The sequence below is a fragment of the Aythya marila genome, assembly GCF_965140915.1.
Source record: "Aythya marila genome assembly, chromosome: 1".
NCBI classification, from domain to species: Eukaryota; Metazoa; Chordata; class Aves; order Anseriformes; family Anatidae; genus Aythya; species Aythya marila.
This window is the reverse complement of record NC_139042.1, coordinates 159,665,859-159,686,658: the sequence shown is the minus strand read 5'-3', so window position 1 is coordinate 159,686,658 and position 20,800 is coordinate 159,665,859. Positions and strand designations below refer to the sequence as shown.

The 20,800-nt window shown below is 38.6% G+C and overlaps 1 long non-coding RNA gene across 1 annotated transcript in view; it reads left to right on the top strand.

Moving 5' to 3' along the window:
- LOC309876944 overlaps nt 1–20,535 on the top strand; it is a 30,289-nt gene extending 9,754 nt beyond the window's left edge. Inside the window, exons 2-3 of the long non-coding RNA XR_014317288.1 lie at nt 17,297–17,370; nt 20,412–20,535. This is a non-coding gene — a long non-coding RNA (uncharacterized lncRNA). The remainder of the gene's footprint in view (nt 1–17,296; nt 17,371–20,411) is intronic.
- Nucleotides 20,536–20,800: the final 265 nt, after the last annotated feature.

The window sequence follows — 20,800 nt, the reverse complement described above, 5'->3', positions numbered from 1 at the left end:
TTAGCACAGTTTTCTCTGTTGCCATAACAGGAAGAATTTCTGCTCCAAATCAGAGTTTCTTAGACTAAAACCTGTTATTGGAATGTATTTCTGTTAATATGCCGTAGAACAAGGGTCAGCATGTGCTAGCATTCTCCATTTTCTTTGACCTTCATGATTTCTAGCACTTTTTTTTTTTTTTTTTTTTTTTTTTTTTTTTTTATAATGCCAGCAAGGATGTCCTGTTGCCAGGCAAAAAAAAAAAAAAAAAAAAAAAAAAAAAAAAAAAAAAAGCCAGAAGGCAATAAATGTAATTAATATATTTTTTAGATCTTTTTACTCTTACAGAAACTTGCACAGAATGCAGGGTTTCAGAACAAGATGTAATATTTGTATATTTTGGTAATAGCTAACACATGATATTTGTCTTTTTCCTCAGTCATATCCTTTCACAAATGGAGCTGAACACTAACAGAACGTAATTCTAAAGGGAGGCACCTTAAATACAGTTCTGCAGCTTCCATTGTGGTATTATAAATTGATGTGAACAAACTGCTTGACGGCTGTGGTAGCTATACCCAAGTTTATCCTAATGCATTTTGCATATAAAACAGCTGTTAAACATAACCCAAATGTGGAGCCTTAAGGCTAATTTTCAAAGATGTCCAAAGGAAAGAGAAGGAGAACTAGGAATTTCCTTAATATTGGGCTATGCTGTCAGAGTTTCTGGAAGAGTTATGATAATGTGGTTGTAACTAACCAGTGCTGTCACATATAGTTAAAACCCAAACATAATGATATATCTTTTTGTGCTGGTTCTGTTGTTATCTCCTTGCAAAAAGAACATGAATCATGCCTAAGAAGCACACGTCTTGTTTTTTCCCCCTTTCTCTTGACAAGGTATTGAGTCAGAAACGGTATAGTAGAAAAGATTCTCCCTGCTCTTGGAAGGCAAAGACAGTAAAATCCAGTGACAGATGCCTGACAAACTCCTGCAAATCAGGAGCCTGATTCCCACTGAAATCAATAGGAATTGGATGCCTAAGGGCACTCACAGCTTGCACTCCGGCTTGCACTTCTGGGTAGGCTGCATGACAATGTTATTGGGAGGAACTGCAGATGGATGGGATCAACCAGCACGTTTTGGGTTCCACTTCCATTCTCATGTTGGTGCTACCCATTGTCTGAAGGGCACTAGTCAGCCCTTGGACCACCATCAGTGATGAGTTTGCCGACAGCTCATTCTTTGTGACCGTCAAGTTGAGCTTTCCATTGACAGTAGCCCAGAGCAAAGACTCCTTACTTTCTGTGTCATCTTTCCATATTTTAATTCCTACATCAGCCACAGATGTTTTGGTGTATGATGTATGTTGTTTCTCACTTTTTAACTTAAAAAGATCCTCTCTGTAACCAATAGCATGCATTAATTTTTAAGAAAGGCACGTTTTGGAGAGATGTTTGCTTATTGGTTTTATTTTTATTTTTCATTTGATTTTTGTGTGCAGTTGTGTGCCATTAAATCTAACTGTTCCCCTCTCTCCCATTAAAAAGAAAAGAAAAGAAAAGAAAAGAAAAGAAAAGAAAAGAAAAGAAAAGAAAAGAAAAGAAAAGAAAAGAAAAGAAAAGGAAAAAGAAAAAAAGAGAAAAAGCTTAAATCCTGAATTTGTGTGGTAGCATATTTTGTAGCTATGTCATGAGAGGTTTTTGTATTCTTTCCCTAGTTCTTTTTAACAAACCTTAGCAAACATACATGCAATTTTTATCCACTGATTTTCCATACATATTACAGCACAATGATCTTACTTGTAAAGGGGACTATAGCAATGTTTTTCAGCCATGAACTGGAGATGGAGTCCTGGCTGATATTGGTTTAATTATTCATACCTAGTTAGCAAGGTGGAAAAACACATTAGCCCTATCAGTGATGTAGCTGGGGGGTTCTGTGATGTAAAAATTCCAACTGGTTTTACTGCAGGGCTACCGAGAACCAGAGCTGTTGCAAACGAGGGGTGACAGGCACTAGATCTTCCTCTCTGAGATGTGTCCCATCTTCTGCATGCACGTAGTTCACGTGTACTGAAATTACATGCAAAACATGCCCAGGCAGTATTTATATCTACTGTCACTACACTGTGCAAACGTAGCCATCAGTATCTTCTGGGCTGCAATTTGCCTGGAAGAATTTCTTGTGGTGCTGACTCACAAGGGGTTCTGCAGATGGAAGTTGTAGCACAAGCTCCCAGCTTTTGCCTTCTACCTCAAAGTGGAAACTGAAGATGGAATTTACGTATTAGCAGAAAAACAAAAACAAAAAAACAAACCACAAACACCACCCTTGAGAACAGCCAGGGCTAGATTTAAAAGAAATTTAGTATACTGATCTGGATGTGTGAAAGGTAATACAAAGGCAGTGGCTCTTCTGATAGTGCTATTCTTCGTGGGGATGTGTGCTCAGGGATAGGTGATAGGAAGGTGGCACTGCTATTCTGAAACTTCTTCCCTCTGCATCTGCAGGATAGCCTTTTGATTATTGCTTATAAAAGCATCAGGGCTGAAATTGAATAGAGGATGAAGATTCCAGAAATTCTAAGACATTTCAGGTGCTTTTTTGTTAGCCTCCATTCTCTCCTGGATGCTTGGATCACCGAAGGTGTTTCTTTATTCCCCCCCCCCCCCTTTTTTTTTTTGTTTATTTAAAGACAATTTCTGGGTATGGTTTTATGTGTATATACTACGCTATGCTTTACCTTAAATACATACTTGCACTGCAATGTAAAATTACCCATAGCTATGATATAATATACTGCTTTCAGAAAAAGTTCAAGACTATTGTGTACATCAAAATGGAAAATTCATGTTGCCAGGCTAATAGAAGTTTCTCGTGACTTATCTGCTTCCCCTCAAGTTTCAGTGTAATTTCAGTTCATGTAATTTCATGAGAGCATTAGGTTAGGTAATCAAAACGTGTCACAGTGAATATCTGGGATCTGTTGTTGGAAATCCTTTTTCACACTGATGTAGATTTAATTCCTGCACTGCTTCTCTGTTTTGTCTTCTCATTTACCTCTTTGCAATGTCCTTCCAACTGTGATTCATAGTTTCTAATAAAACCTCGCCCGCTTCCTAAAATTTATTGTTTCAAATAACCAAGAAGGCAAATTGCCCATTTTGGTATCTATGTGAGTGCAGAGCATTGATGACAGCTACCTGTGACTGTATCTACACTGCATTCAAAGGTGTGATGGCAACGTGTATAGATACTGCTTTGCAAATGTTGGTCCAACTAACCTAGGTGACAGCAGCGAAGTTACAACAGCACTGAATTTGGCTTCAGCTGTACAAACCTGGGCAGGATCCTGGTACTATCTGATAACTGAGGCCTCTGCTGTGTTCTACTTACAGCTAATGGGATTTTGCATTGTTAGCTTCAGTCCTACCTCTGATTACAACTTGTATGTAGCCTGAAGCTCATTCTGAAGAAAGGTGAGGTAGTAATACTAATGAAAATTATTTACTTGCAGAAATAGTCAAGACTGAAGAGATGACCTCACAGTCATCTTGGTCTACTTGCCTGATCTTATGACTTCCTTGACAGGTTATCAATAAGGATGCAGCATCTCATCTTGGTCTACTTGCTTGATCTTAGGGCTTTCTTGACAGGTTATCACTAAGGATGCAGCATCAGCAGCCAGACCATCTCTGACTGGCATTTGTTCTCAGCTTGACCAAGAAGCTATGAAAATATGTAGTTCATATAGATCATCTAACTCTTTTCATTGTTTTTTTTTTTTTTTTCCCAATTATTTTTATTTATTTATTTTATTAATTAATTAATTTATTTATTTTACCTCCAGACTAATCTAATTTCAACATGTTGCGTGTCAGCTACTTCTACCCAGGAATCAACAGTAATGCAACATGTGTAACCCACTTGTTGTTAGTGCCACATATATGAATCATGTTCCAGGAAATCATGAGATTTAGAAAAAATCCTCATGCACCTGACTTCTGTTTGTTTTCCAAGGTTTTGACTCACTGGAGGTTCACATTTTAAAACTTTTCTTTAGAAACATGGACTTCATTATAAATGCCTTTTAAAATGCTGATGATCTCATGCTTCCAAGAATCCCCTTGGCTGAATATTCTCTTACTTCCTCCCTTTCTTCAGCCTCTACACAGCTACGTAAAAGATGGATGGTGCCACTTTCTACTTTGAATGTGCTTCTAAGTGTGTGTATTATACTCAGTGCTTCAGTCTGATCTTCTTGGTATGGCACTTGTACTATGAGCCTGTCTATTGGCTATCAGGAGATGAAGCACAGGCATGACAGACTGTGAATCTTAAGTAGCTGTAGGCATCAAATAGGACCTAGAAATGCTCAGCTAACCCAGGATCTTGGCAGCAGATTAGAAGACCTTCTGGCTCTCAGTTATCTTCACTGGTGAAAGTTTAAGCACCAATGACTATTCAGGTGCCAGAGCTTTGAAAGCAGATTTATATTTATAAATACATATACTACTCAGACCAGAGCCAGTTGGTATGAGGTAACAAGTTTCTGTGCCTCAATAGCTCTGTATACTCTGTACTCTTAATATGTGGCAGCCACAAGTAATTTGAGTGAGCATACTCCATAGTGAAGGGGGTTGAGCTGCTGTGAGTCACGTTGCATTTTTTTTGTTGACTTGCACAGCCAATTTCTGTAGGTCAGCTGAGGTGTGGTACTTTACTAGCTTCCAGCAACTTATTTCAACCTTTGAGCCTTCAGACATCTAAATATCTTTGTGGATGCAACACTAATGATACAGAAACAATTTATCTGAAGGTTCTTTCATCTACTAGTTGATCAGGGAAGACACTTAAGCCTTCGTTTGTATGAGAGGGGAGCAGCTGGCAGGGCATTTTTCCACACTGCTTTGGAACTTGCACTTCCCCCAGTACCAAAATAGTTCTAGGACATGCTGCAATGGCCCACTTGTTTTTCTTAGCAGTAAGGGGTTGGGAGGATTCTGGTGGAAGACTGTAAATATATCTTTTCAGCTGTTGGGCTATGTTTATTATCAAGTAAAAGGGAGCTACTGCTTTAGTATATCTTTATAACTGACAGGCTAAAAATATAATCTAAAGCAAAGGGTAAGCGTCCCTTTCTTTACAGTGACTGTATGTTTATGGAGGACTAATGAAAAATCATACATAAGAAAGGAGGCAAAGGTTTTTTGCTGAGAACTAGAAAAATAAGTGGCAATGTACATATATGAAGATACTGACGATAAGATTTGCTAATGAATCAGTGGTAAGTTTTCAGTGAATGGATCATTACGCTGTAATATTAACTACAGTAAGTCTACCTAATATTGGATTGTAATTTGCTTCCTTCCTATGAATAAAAATGATCACTCCAAATAGCAAAATATTTGAGTCATCGGGTGGAATTGTGGTTAGAAAAGACAGAAAATGAGAATTATTTATTAAACCTATTTCAGTTCTGTAGACTTCATTACTTTCAAACAAAAAATATCACCTCCCAGCATACTTCACATCACATATTCTCTCCAATAAATGGAAGGTAGGAGAAGTGATAGCAATAGGGGTTTTAAAATAGGCCTTCACATATTAATGGCTCTAGTGGCATGAAAAATGCTAGTAGAGAAATAAAGTCTCATTGAAAAAATGTAACTGAAAATAGGAGTAAAGAGCACAGAACAGCTGGTAGATTGATTAGGGTAAGAGAGTAAGTTCTCCCACCTTGTTTTCTAACAACTCTTGACTCGCTCTCCTTCAAGAGGCCAGGGAGGGTGGGCAGAAAAATGTAATACAACAAGGCTGTCCTAACTCTATATAGAAGATGATGAGCTTGTATCTCATGAACAAATATATCCCAAGCTTCAAGATGCCATGGAATCATATTTCATTTACATCATAAGTTATAAGTGATCTCTGTGTTAGCTTTTCCCCTCCTTCCATCACCTTCTACCTTCCAAAGTTCTCCTAAATAGATTCTGGGCTACATCTCTGTAGAGTTATATTTGTTTTGTTAATGGCTATTTTTGGCTTATCCAATGACTCTGTCTACTGTTGAATCTCTATTTCAATGTCTTTTTTAATTTAGAAACTTATTTACAGTGGAAATTTTAAATTGTGAGGTCTCATTTTCGTAAGTGTCTTACAAGCCTAAGTCACTTCAGCAACTTTTGAAAATTCATGGAGAACTAGGTACAGATAGATAACAAGTTTAGAAAAATCTCTCATTACAAGTATTAAAATGCAGGTTTACTGTTCGTTTAAAGAAAGCCAAACCCACTTACTCTCTGCCGAGTAGTTTGGTATGTGTTGGACTAACTTGAGTCAGATCCTCCCATTGCTAAGATCTTTGTACTACTTAGGACATCTTACAGAGGCTGCTGAATATTTCTTGAGGAAAAGCAGCCTGCAGCATCAGACAATGTGCATAGGTGGAAATGAAACAGTAATAAAGACTTTAACTTATTTTTGCCTGGAAGCTAGATCTTAATGAAACGGCTGCAACCAGCATGCCTTAGCTCTCCGATTGTGATGAGGATTGTTTGAATCTTGTGATAAGGATACAGAAAGGTGCCTTGTATCTACCACCCAGCCTGCTACCTGCACTAGTATGGACTGTAAACACAGTGCAGGTAAGGACCTGGTTCTTCTATTGTATTAATTTCTGATATTTGGACAGGTAGGAGTAATCAGCTGATCTGCTACCTACAAAGAGTTAGGAAAATGTTTATAATGGACAGAATACAGAGGAAGACAGCAGTGTCAATTTCTTGAGGAATAATGTTTCAACCATTTTGCTCTTTTGTATTCACAAAGGATGAACTCAAACAGGTGCAGGGAAGGGCTATGAGGATGATCAGATGAGTGGACAGTTTATTATAGGAGCCCATAAAGGCTTTGTTTTCATACACTAAATAAGCCTACATATTTATAAATATATAGGAGGGAGAATATACTTAGGCTGAAGAACAGCGTGGAGATAGAAACATGTGGGTGTGAGCTAGTCATGAATAAATTCAGGCTGAAGTAAATTAAAACAAGGTTTTTAACTACCTAACCTTCAAGTAGGAGGTGTGGGAATGAAAGCCCTAACTTCATTTAGGTCTGACTAGTTTCAGAAGGCAGTGCAGAAAACACTAGAAGAAGACAACCTGAGTATTGAGGTGATTCTTCTCCATGCTATTTTCTTGTAACTCTTACAATGAGAAACAGTATTTTAAATATTACCTGTATCACAGTTTTACAATTCACAGAATGGTTGAGGTTGAACAGAACCTCTGTGGACCATCTAGTCCACTCTGGCTGTTTAAGCAGGGACAGCTCAAACAGGTTGCTTAGGGCTGCATCCAGTCATGTCTTGAGTAAGACCAAGGATGGAGACTCCACCAGCTCTCTGTATAACCTAGTTCACTGTTTGATTATCCTCAGTGTAAAAAAAAAAAAAAAAAAGTGTTTCTTGTGTTCAGATAGAGTTTTGTGTGTGTCAGTTTGTGCCTATTGCCCCTCACTGGACACTGCTGAGAAGAGTCTGGCTTCCTCTTCTTTGTTCCCTTCCTGTCAAATATTTACACACATTGATATGATCCCCCTGAGCCTTTTCTTCTCCAGGCTGAAGAGTCCCATCTCTCTCAGACTTTCTCTCTCAGGAGAGGCTGAGAGAGATGCTTCAATCCTTTATTCATTTTAGTGGCACTTCACTGGACCTGCTCCAGTAAGACTTTATCTTGTACTGGTGAGCCCAGAACTAGACCCAGCTCTCCAGCTGTCTCATCAGTGCATAGCAGAATGGAGGGATCACCTCCCTCGATGTGCTGGCAATGCTCTTTCCAGTGCAGTCCAGGAGGCCATTGACCTTCTTTACTGTGAGGGTGCGTTACTGGCACATGGTCAATGTGTGGTTGGTTGGAAGGACCCCAAGGTCCTTCTCTGCCAAACTGCTTTCCAGCCAGTCAGCTGCCAGCCTGTACTGGTGCAAGGGGTTATTTGTACCCAGGTGCAGTACTTGGCATTTTCCTTTGTTGCACTTCATGAAGTTTTTCTCTTCCCATGTCTCCAGCCTCTGTGGGTCCCTCTGAATGGCTGTTCACTCTTCTGCTGTATTAGCCATGCCACAGAATTTTGTAATAACTGTGAATTTGCTGAGTGTACACTCTGTCCCATTGTACAGATTGTTAATGAGAGTCTTGGATGGGTCTGGCCCCAGTATTAACCCCCCTGAGGTACACCGCAAGTGACTTGCCTCCAACTGGACTTTGTGCTGCTCTTTACAACCTCCAACTTGCCTCCAACTGCCTGTTGACATGCTGGAGGGAAGGGACGCTATCCAGAGGAATCTTGACAGGCTTGAGAGGTGGGCCTGTGCAAACCTCATGAGGTTCAACAAGGCCAAGTGCAAGGTCCTGCAACTGGGTTGGGGCAATCCCAAGCAAAGAAAGAGGCTGGGTGGAGAATGGCAGAGAGAGAGCAGCAGAGTTGAGAGCAGCCCTGAGGAGAAGGACCTGGTGGTATTGGTTGATGTGAAGCTCAATGGGAGCCATCAATGTGTGCCTGCAGCCCAGAAAGCCAACCGTATCCTGGGCTGCATCAAAATAAGCAGGTGCAGCAGGGTGAGGGAGGTGATTCTCCCCTTCTACTCAGCTCTCATGAAACCCCACCTGGAGAGCTCTGGGCCCCCAACACAAGAAGGACATGGAGCTGTTAGAATGAGTCCAGAGGAGGGCCATGAGGATGATCAGAGAGCTTGAGCACCACTCCTGTGAAAACAGGCTGAAGGAGTTGGGGTTGTTCAGCCTGGAGAAGAGAGGACTCCAAAGAGACCTTACAGCAGCCTGCCAGTGCTTAAAGGGGGCCTGCAGGAAATACGGTGAGGAACTCTTTGTCAGGGAGTGGAGTGAAAGGGCAAGGCGTAACAGTTTTAAACTAAAAGAGGGTAGGTTTAGATTAGATACTGGGAGGAAATTCATTACTATGAGGGTGGTGAGGCACTGGTACAGGTTGCCTAGAGAAGCTGTGGCTGCCCCATCCCTGGAAGTGCTCAAGGCCAGGCTGGACGGGGCCTTGGATAACCTGGTCTGATGGGGGGTGTTCCTGCACATGGCAGTAGGGTTGGAATTAGACGGTCTTTAAGGTCCCTTTCAACCCAAATTCAAATTCTGTGATTCTAAGAAATCACTTGATTAGAGGGAATGCTTGTAGTTAAGTCAGAGGAACTAAAACAATAGTGCAGGGTAATATTTGATTCTGCAGACAGTTCAGAAACAGACAGAATACGAGTGTACTTTTGTCTTAACTGTGATCTACTGATGACACTAAAGTCAGATTTCTAGATTTAAGTGTTTAAGCATACATTTATGCCTGTACAAAAAAAGCATTAATGATGGTATCATAAGAAAACACTGAGAAAACAGTACATTAATTAAAGAGATTGTAATTATTCTACAATAAACATATTTCATCGTTTTAGAAAATGGTGTTAGAAATGATGTGGGTCAATGTTAGTACAAGATCCGAACTTTTTAAATTTTGCCAAAACTTTTTAATTAAAAAGCAAAATAAAGCTTGGCTCTTGAGGGGAGAAGCAACTGTCCCATGGTTAAGAGTCTGGGTAACAGCAAAAAAGAAACACAGATCTGTCTTGTTCTGGAAAACGTGAAATGTGGATTAAAGACCTAAGTGGTGGTACAAAATTTGCAGATCCCTAAGGAGTCTCGCAGCTATTTTTCGTTGCTTTGAAAAGGCACTTCGAGTAAAACCTTCTAGTAAATCATCTCCTCATAGAGTCCCTGAGACAAAGTAGTCACAGGGAGCTCATTTACACCGTAGAATAAGTATGCCATTTTCTGATTTGAAACTGTATCTTTTCTTCCAACCTTTATGGAATACAAATATTTTGACCTTATGAAGATTTCAGAGTTTTAGCTTGGAAAGAATAAGCACACAGATAGTATTGTGTAGCAACTCCAATTATGCTAGATAGTTTTGACAGAATTAAATTTAACCTAGTGCTGCCAGTTTCAGATGCCATACTACAAGGCGTGAACAGGTGTTAACAACTCTGTTCATCTTCCCAAAGCAAAATTAAAGCACAGCTGTATGCAGTATGCCATTTTAAAACAGAGGCTTTCTGTATCATTTGAGTAATGTTTCAGACTTACTCCATTACATTTTGGGAAGAACAGTTTCTCAAATGATTAAGTTAGTAAAAATAGGTCCTTCTACCGAAGTATGCAATTTTGGAAGAAAAACCAGTCTAAGACATTGTTTCTAAGAAGAGAAAGAAATTGCTTACAAATTCAGTTCGGCTGTTCACATGCTCAAATTATGTCATCCGGAGCTTGATGTCTTGAGGCCTAAACAAGCTTTCAGTTGACAGAAATGCAGATATGTATTATAACATGCCTATTCCCTTACAAAGAAACTAGAACAAAAGAGGAAGCCTGTAGGCTCTGAGAAAGCTTGCAGACTGTACTCACAGAATAACCCATTAAAAAGTTCAGCTAACGAGATGTCTGTTCAAGACAATGCTAATAGAACTTGCAGTTTCTGTGTGTACTATTCAGCAAGGAATCATTCACCAAGCCATCACTATATGCCCACCCCCAGGCCAAAAAGCATGCGGAACAAATACCACACTAGTTGTCTCAATCTCATCTTAACACGCACCTGCTTAGGAAGTGCTCTAAATAATATTTCAGAGGAGGTGGAGCTTTACAGTAACATTACCCCCAAGAAGTCTTCCAAAATATCCTCATCTATCCTACATTTTGAATTTGGAATTTAATAATGCCATAATGGGAAAACTGCTTCTCTGAGGCAAAAGCACAGTTACATTATTTATCATTTGAAAATATCTTTTGGAGTACTGAGATTTAGCAGGGCTGTAAACAAGATTCTCCGTGTCGTAGGTGGAGATCAGAAATACCTCCTTTGACTTTAACACAATGGTACTAAAGTGAGAAGAATAAGGAGGTGGGAAGAATATCTATCTCTGTTGATCTAAACAACATGAAACTTGAATGTTTCTGGCCAGAACTACACCAAAGCTCAATGATTTGAAGAGTCACAGGGCTAGCTTTAACTGTTACTTTGATGGTATTTTTACATGATCCATATGACTGTGTGGTAAGTGCTTTTTTAAGAAAAAATATTTCAGTGAAGATACAAGCATTAGTGAGTGTGTGTGCATCTGCAACAGATCCACTAAAATATGGGTGTCTTAAAATATGTCAAGATGAGCCAATCCTGTAAGCATTAAAGTCAAAAGCAAAATTCTAATTATCTTGTAAAATGAGGTGGCTAAAGAGGTTTTCTGAAAGGCTTTAAATGCTAAATGTGATTCAATTTACATTTTAAGTATAACATTTGCCTAACCTTATTTTCTAATTACCTAGGGGCTTTGCAAATGGTTACCAAATAATATGTACAAACATGTAAAAGAAGGATATTGAATAATAGAAATAGAAGGCTCTCTTCAAAATGCTAGTTTGCTGCAGAACAAACTTGGAGAGAAACATAAAAATAGTTTAGTTTTTTATGCTGATGCCTCTAAAAAAACTAAGACCTGCAGAAAGCAAATGGTATTTGGTAAATATCTTTATTACAATTGAATTATCTCTTCAAAAAATAGCATAGATTTTCAAGGGATTTCTTCATCTTTCAAAGCTACAAAGTATATATAACCTTTGGAATTTAAATGTCTAAACGAGCTCTTTCTAGGCAGTTTAGTGGTGGACAGACGCCTCATGTTTCTTCAACAATTACTGAATGGCTTCAAGACAATCATTAGGTTCACCCTAGTTTTTGCCAAGGTTGCTACTGCAGGAAATCCGAGTAATTTTTAGCTGTGAGACTTCCTTAGCCAGTGCATCCTGGAAATAGTGTTCTTTTAGATTTTTTCCTAAGGTAAGCAGAATTTCTCCTACCACATTATGAAAGTTCCTGAAACATCTTGCCACCATAGAGGTAGTAGACTGTAGTTTGTCTAAGTCATCACCTGCTTTCATGTTTATTTTATTTTATTTATTTATTTATTTATTTATTTTTACCTAATAGTCTTGATCAACTTGATTTACTCACTGATGGGATCTAATTCAGAACAGATCTGGAAAAGGGAGAGCTTTCCTGGCTGTGTGATCCTGAACAGAGAATGTCTAAGTGGAGTTCATTGCAGTGGGACCCATTAACTGTAACTCAGTCAGATGGAAAAATTTCAGTATTCAGTATGTCTGTGCAGTATCAATTTTACAGGATGACAATAGTTCTCATACATCAGTATTAATACTAACTGTAAACACTGTGTAGTGTTTACCATGGAGAATAAATGATTACTTTTGCTTGTGTGACTTGCAAGATCAACTTCTATATGACATCACTACAATAGGTATGACATTGTTACAATACATTGCTTTTTTTTTCTGGTAGGCGTCATGGGAATTTTTGCATGTTTGATTGTGTCCTAGTATAGGCAAAATAAATGGTATCTGTAATTGATTAGTTTCTTATTTCTCTTTGCATAAATAATCAGTTGCTACTTTATGGCTGGCACTGGCTCTTCTGTTATTTCAACAGAGCCCACATTTTAGTATATACAAATCATCACAGTATTTGAGTGCCCTCCTGTAGTCTGTTGGCTAATCTGCCTACATATTTGTCCTGTACTTCCTTTCTCATCCTCTCCTTAGGGGGAGTGAAGATAATGTGCAAGAACATTTCATTTGGTGCTGGTGCATGAAAACTATAAAACTTCATAGGAATGTGCAGATTTCAGTAACCATTTCATCAGAAAGAGCTTTTAATGATCATTTGAGAATCCCCAGTGCAAACCAGGCAGCTTGGCTCCAAGACAACTTTGATGAGTAGGGTACACACAGTGGATAAAGGAGACAGTGTCAAGGTAGTGGTATGAACTAGTCTGCACTCAGCTTCAGTCTAGATCTCCTGCATCCTAGGGAAGGGTATCACACAGTAAGATAATAGTCATGGGATATGTTGTGATCGAAGTAAACCATTCTGAGCCAGGTGCTCTTTGGAGGAGAGGAAGAGAAGGAAAGAGTCTGAAAGGCTGAAGACCTCATGGCATTTCCATAAACTGAAGGAAAATAGCAAATGAGATATCTCTTCTTAATCTTCTCTGTGGTTCAGCACTGGATTGTGTTTAGGCTAATCTTACTTTTTCTTTGGAGGGATTTTCAAACTCTCCAAAAAAAAAAAAAAAAAAAAAAGTAAAAAAAATAAATCAGAATCAGTACATTCCCACAAAATTCTTTAACCACTGGATCAGTGAACAACAGAGAACTACAATCTTTTCAAAGAACACTCAAATACCCTGAATAACCAGTTAGTTTTCCAGCAAGATAGTTTAATTGGTGGGACTGCAAAAAGCAAAATCCTAGTCTGAAACATAGGCAACAGTTTACCTTTTCTGGTATATCTGTCCTTTTGATTTGTACTGATGCACAACCTATAAAGCTATTTCAGCATGGTGTTTGCTGGGTGTACCGGCTGGACTAGTATCCTAAGCCTGTAGTATAAGCATATGAAACCTCACAGACTCCTCAGTTAAGTCCACATTTATGGAGTTTAACATAATTTCATTAAGCACTCCCAGATATTTACAGCCTTGTATTTACATTGTTCAGTACAGATAATGGCGTAAATTGATGTTGTCTAGTTTTGAGTAGTGACTAAAACCAGTTGTGAAGATAACCAGTGTCAACTTCTTGACTGTAAAGTATTAATCCATCCAGTTAATACAGGAACCTGGCAGGAAATATGAAAGACAGTGGAAATCCAAGACCTTTCCTGCATGAGGATATGTAGCTGGCAGTCTGTTGGCACAGTGCAGCTAGTGAGTTCTTTTGGCAGAATGCATTCACATTTGTCTGCTTCTGTTGGCAGTATACTTCATGGCTTCAGATTGTATTGACAAAATATATGTAGCAGTAACTGTGTCTGTAGTGCTCCGCAGTGCTTGTCTCGAAGCCAAAAGCATTAACTATTCATTCTGCACTTGTTAGAGCATTGTCAGAGCTAAATCCAGGGACACATGAAAACATATGATTGTCCAGCAGGAAAAATACTTGGTAGGCTTGGAGTTTTAAAGCTCATTCAGAAGTGTCCTGACTGCTGTGTGGATAGGCTGTGTGCCTGGCTAACTCAGTTTTCTGTGCAGATAAAACAATTCCTTGACCTTCCTTGGGCAGCTATGCTGCTTCTTGCTGTTATAAGACTCGCAATGGGAGGGAGTTTATCTCACCGATTTAGGAAAGATGGCTTCTCTGGTCTGTTTCTTTTCCATTTACCACATAGACTATTCCACATCGTAAGTCATACCCAAATCCATGTCAGTCCACCCAGTAGGATCTGGTAGCTTCCAAGTCCTAGAATATCTTCGGGTGTCCGTGACTCCCCCGTCCATGTAGTGTGGAGGGAACCTGGTTGCCCAGTATTCTGGATGCTACAGAAACTTTAACAGCTACAACAAAAGGTCTCTGAGAGGGGTGAATGTATGCCACAGGCTTTTCTGGGTGGAGTTCATCTTAACAAATGCAGGCAATTCCTTGTCTGGTCTTCATTTATGGAGGAAAATAGGCATTTCTGGGGCTTTTTTTTTTATTATTATTTTTTATTTTTTCATTTTGCAGAACAATTTATCTCATCCTAATGTCACTAAAATAAACCAGATGAATCAGTCCCTAAATGCCTGTTTTCTCCATTCATTCTAAAGGAGGCCTGAGATGACTCTTTCAGCTCTAACTATGTGTGCGGCAGCTGACTAAAGCTGGTTGTAATGGGTTGCCTTTTATTTTAGTGGCAGCAGGCCATGAGAGAACTTGCATTGCCTGGGGGAACTGGTTTAGTCTTACCAGCTTTTTGCCCCTGGTTTTCTCAGAGGGACTGGAAATGGAGCAGGGAATGCACAGAGATGTGCTATTTGAAAGCTGTTTGTCCTGGTTAACAGTTCTTCATTGTGTAGCGATTGCTCCAGAATAAAGTGTCAAATTTATCCTAAGGTCTTCGGTATTTTAACCTGTATTCCTGAGTTGAGTCTTTCAGTGTTAGGAAAGTAGACTTCACACAGTCAGATACACAGTAGGTATTTTTGGAGAAGATGCTACTGGCAGATTATCTGTTTCCAGGATTTGAACGGCTACACTGTGACCTGCCTAATTTCTGACGTATTGGATTTCACTTTCTCAAGACATCTTCTCTGTTTTATTCTATTTTCTTAGAGAAGCGCTGATAGCTCTTCATTTCTTAGTTTTTGGAAACAATGGGCTAAGTGAATGAAAGTAAGTATCTAAGAATCAAGCTGTTGGGATCTATTTACCTTGTGCTGTAGGATAGAGATATGGGAAACTAGATAAATGGGATGGGTAGGGCATGAGAGGCAGCTACAGCAGAAAAGGAAGGAACAGATCCCACTTAAGTTTTCTGTACAAGATGTACCTGTTGAATTTATTTAATTTGAGTCTGTGTGACCACCAACATTACTGTACCCCATGTTCAGTGGATTTCAGATTTTACAAGTGAGTATTAACTGCTAGATGTTAGATCCTGTATTTAAGATAGAAAGTTTCAAACACTTGTATTTGCAGAAATTGCAAACCTGAAAAATTGAAGCAGAAAGAAACAAAGCCATAAATATATTTTACAAAACTCTCAAATTCTCAAACAGTCTTGGAATTTTTGGTTAAGTTCATTGGTTTTGAATGATTGGTAGTATCAATATCTGTTGTTTTGTTTTCTTTCCATTGCCATTCAGGACTTAAAGTAACAAAATAATTTACAAATACCCAGTATGTATTTTGAAATGATGTTATTTGCTCATCTGCTGTTAGATTACCTCAACAGTTTTCAGAGGGGGAGTTGAATGTAGTCACTTATTGCAGCTGATTTTTAGGAGCTTTGAACTTGTTCCAGTTCAAAGCAGAAGTCAGTAGGAATTAGGGCTATGGCAATAGAAGCAATTTTGTAACCTTAATGACCGTATAAAGTCTTCTCTTCCCTGATGTCCTACTGAGTTCTTGTGGCAATACTACAAGCAGATGGTATAATAGACTTTCAGGGACTTTGCTATGTGCATTTTGAAAACAGTATCTAAGTATGAGCACCCTGATTTGAGCTCCCTTGTATGAAAAGTTTGCATCTAGTTTCAAGACCTAAACATTAGAACTGTATGTTTAGACATTAAACACAATGTTTTCACTATATAGGATTCACCCAAGGGTGTGCCATACCCTTGAGAATCCAGTAACCAGGTCAAAGTCTCACTGGTGCTTAGAATACTGGGTTTGCTACATGCCTGTTTGAACTCCTCTCTTCTGCCAGACGGAGGAATTTGACATACTTCTGCTTGCTCTTTCTCGGTTCCTTTATCAACAGAGTAGCATTGGATATACACGTGAGAATGTATTTTCAACTTACTTCTATGAAGCAGGGCATAAATTAAAAGGGTATTTCATGACAGGACTGAGGAAAGTGTGTGACTTTTTCAAATCTTAAAACTTGGAAACTTCAGATTTGTATGTGCTAGAGTTAGCCAACTTATTGTTAAATCAAAACATGATGTAACATGAATTTCTGGTTGTTAGCGGTCTTCCTGTCTTTTCTACTTGCTTTTCTTTCTGAGCTCTTTATGTAAACTCTGTGTTGAAACAGTTTTTTAATCAACCTTTTAAGAATGTTTTCAATTTTACTTTTCCATGGTTTGTTTTTCAAATATGGAATTTTAGCATTTCAACTGTAGAGTCTGAAGACAGTATTAGTGGTTATGACTTTCTGAGTCATTTGAAAGATTTAACAAAAGAATCAAGAAGCAAAAGAGCCTCAAAAGTTGCATTTTTGAATTGACTGTGTGTTTGCAACTGCATTATGTTTTTCTCTTTCAGTCCCTGGCTTGACCTGAAGCCTCTGTAAATTGATATTAACTGTATCAGAAGATTCTGTGTAGAAGTAAGAAATTTGGAGGACTATAGCAACAACAGTATAACTAAGACCTCATGTGTATATGTGGATGCAGTAGTCAGCTATTGCTTGATGCTGCAACTATTTTATGGTGAAGATCTGATGTCATTTTCCAAGTGACTTACACAATCTGCAGTGCAGAGGTGTGAGGGGAACTCTAGCTGTCAGCAGACAAAAAAGATTTCTGAAAATGGAACTTTTAGAAAAATAACTCTTTAGATACTGCTGCTCTTCCATAGCCCTTAAAGTGAGTTAATAAGGAGGTAAATATTTGTCATTAATACTATTGCCACATTTGCTTTTACTAACTTTTGAGTTATTGTTGTTTTTCAGATTGCAGAAGTGGGAGAGTGAATTTGCGAAGTTGACAGGAACTATCAGCTACTGTTCTGATAAAGGAAAGTGAGGTATGTTGGGCTGGCGTAACCAATGCTACTGAAGTATGTCAAGACTGAAGTTTAGAAATGATCTGTTCCTGTACCCATACAATATAGTTCACGCCAGGCAGTTTTTATTAGTATGTGAATGCCATTTTTAGGAGTAACTTAAGGACGCCACCTGACTTCACTCTGTCCATATTCTCCCATGACATTACCTTTCTTTAGTTCTGTCAATCACAAGAAAGTACTATGTATTACAATGAAGATATTCATATGGCAATCACCTTAATCATATTACCTAAAAATACTCAAATTAGACTTAATTAACTCCAGTCAAATACTACTACTAGTGTAGATTCAGTAGCAAAATAGAATTCAGCACATTTGCTTTCTGAATTTGCTTCTCAGGCAGGCTTTGCAGTTTGCACCAAGATCTGTAGCTTCAGTGCTACATTGCTCACAGTCTGCATGTTTGGGCATACTTTCATAAGATATAGTCACACCCTGCTGGAAATCATGGCAGGCATGCCCTATTAGACAATACAGCAGCAAGCAGAATAAGCTTGGTTTCCATCTCACTATATCTGTGAGATGCTTAGTATAGCTCATATGTTATGTGATTTTTTTTGTGTGTCTGGGGTTTTATGGAAGGAAGACCAGTTTTATGGAAGTAAGTCCAGGTTCCAATGGCACAAAACCAGACGTGAACACTGAAGTCAAATTTTGAATGTGTCAGCAAAGCAATACCACTTACATCAATGGTTAGAAAGAGACAACTGGGGCTAAATTTTGAGGTACACATCCAGGACTGTTGACTACTGCAAAATTAATAAGCTTTTAACTATACATCTGTATCACTCATTGTCTTTCCTGCCATTAACATTGTACTTTCTAAAGAGATCTGTCTGTAACATTTGTTGCCTTAGAATAGAGAAGATACTTGTGTTCAGGAAGGAAGCACTAAATGAGCAGTATTGAAAAGCTATCAACCAAAAGTTTAATAGCTGCTTAAGGCGCATGACTAATAGTCTAAATTAATTAACAAGGATGACCTTTTTAAATTGGAAAGTCTCTTGCTGACTTCTACACATAACCCTGTTTTCTGAACTGAGTGCTATTAGATAACCAAGAAATTTTTGAGGATACCCCCAAGTGGTGTTGAGAATTTCGTACTGAACAACCACAGATAAATTAGAAATATCCACGTTATGATAAAGCATAAGACGCAAAAGGTGTTGAGTGCCAGTAGTTTATGAGCCAGAACATTTATAAGGTGCTGTTCCAAAAGAAACTAGTAGCAGCTTAATAGTATTGGAGCTGTTTTTCTTAGATGTGATCCTCAGTTTCAAGATCTTACTTGGATCTATGAGATACTTGAATCCAAGAGTTAATGATGTTAGCCACTTCAACATTTACTTAGAAAATAATTTCTAAAAGAAGTTTAAGGGGAAAGAACCTGGATCCTCTATGCTATAAACTCAAAGACTTGGGATGAGATACTTCTCATATAATCTTATCTAATTAGAGGATACAAGTTAGTCATCTGGGCTCTCTTTCCTGCAAATAATGTAAAGTCAATGGGCTGAATTGTCCTCCAGAGTTGCCATTCCTTATAGATCATTATTTTAGGATGGGAAGAATTATCCCACTGAAGCCTTAGAACACCTCCCTTTAGTAGAGTCTACACGTAGTTAGAACAGGTACCTAACTTCCACATGGCTAGACAGATACTTCAGGACAGATTAGTTCCACCCTTAGTGATTAAATTAGCATTTTTTTTTCTGTAAGAAATCCTAAGTAGTAGCCACCATAGGAATTTCAGTATCTTCTCTGAAGAGGAGGTGTTCTATTTTTTAGGATAGGTTTTTACTATATATTCAAATATATATATTTTTAATTATTATTATTACTATTATCATTATATTTATAGGATATATTCAGTGGGAAATGTAAGACTTTACATTAGGCATAACATGTGGAATATAAATGGGGAGGGAGCATCATTCCATTTGAATGTTTTTGCATCCAGTTTTGCTCTGTGTTCTGTCAGTTAAAACAGTTTCCTAGGAATTTTTTCCTAATTGAATAGGCCAGATTATTGGATCACTTTATACTTTGACTTCCTCCCACTTCTGATCCCAATTTAATAACTTATTCCCTTTTCTTGGCCTGCCACAACTTAGGATTTCCTCATGAATGGGAGGACTGATGACCAGTGTTTGTTCTGTTAATTTCACCAAGCAACACAAAACCAGACATGTGGAGTTATGTTTTGGTCCCATTGAACCCTGTAGCCATGGATTTTAGTGGTATTAGAGTTTCACTTGTGGTATGTTTACGGTCATGCTGAGTGTTCTTTTCTCTGCACTTCTGCCCTGATGTGTTGCTGTATTTGTTTTTTATTTTTATTTTTCTTTTTGTTGAAGAAGAGGAAGTGGTTACCCCTTTACTTAGGGCAATAAATCTGAATAGGGATTTGTTCTGATTAGAGTTACTGCTGTAATATGTAATGATACAGTCTAACAGAGTACCAACCTAGGGTTATTTACTGTACCATGTTTCTCACATATGATGGGAATCTGGGGGAACCAGGCTGTTGTTCTGACAGGTGGTTTGATATCAAACTATTAAAACTGTCATTCAGGCCTTACTTGAACATGGAGCTAATCAAGCAGATACTGTTTTTCTTGCCATTAATTCACTAAGACTGTGAACACCATTGGAGGGCCACTGTCAGCTTAGATCAAGCATCTGTCAGAATATTTTACTTGCCACTGTAACTGTCTGGTGGTGCTTTTACCTGGGGAGTTAAGAGAGCTTTATCCCCAGTCCTCTCCCATTAGCACCTTCTGGTGTAGTCCTTATCACACGGCGGGGCGCTGTCATGTGGCTGTGTGAAGCCTATCGATAGCTGAAGCACATGTATCCAGTACTGGCTATGAGTAAAAACTAAAGTAACTTATTGAAACTAAGGGATTGAAGTGCGTGGGTAAAGACTGGGGGAGAAGGGAAAATAAAACCAGTTGTTAAGTTGTTCAGGTATTTAATAACATTTTTATTATTAACAGGAAAAAGGGAAGAATTAATTATACAAAACGGAGCCTCAGGTTTGGAAGCTGTGCTCTGCAGGCAGAGTTCTGTTGACTTAACCAGACAAAATTCCTGTGGAAAGCCTTCTCTTTTGCCAGTTGAGTAAGTCTAATAACCTTTCAGGCTAAAACAAACTTCTAAGGATTTGTAACAACAACTTGCTATGGTACTACAGAGACAACAGCATGTCCATGAATTGGAACTAGTCATCTGACAGTGCCCATTTGTCTGACCTACTTTCTGTTTACACTCTGTAAGGAACCACAAGAAGCAAAATTGGGGGTGAGAGAAGAAGGGGCAGTTGGAGGGACAGATGACAGAGGCAGAATGTTAAGTAATTTTCATGTGTTTTAAATCTCATATTTTG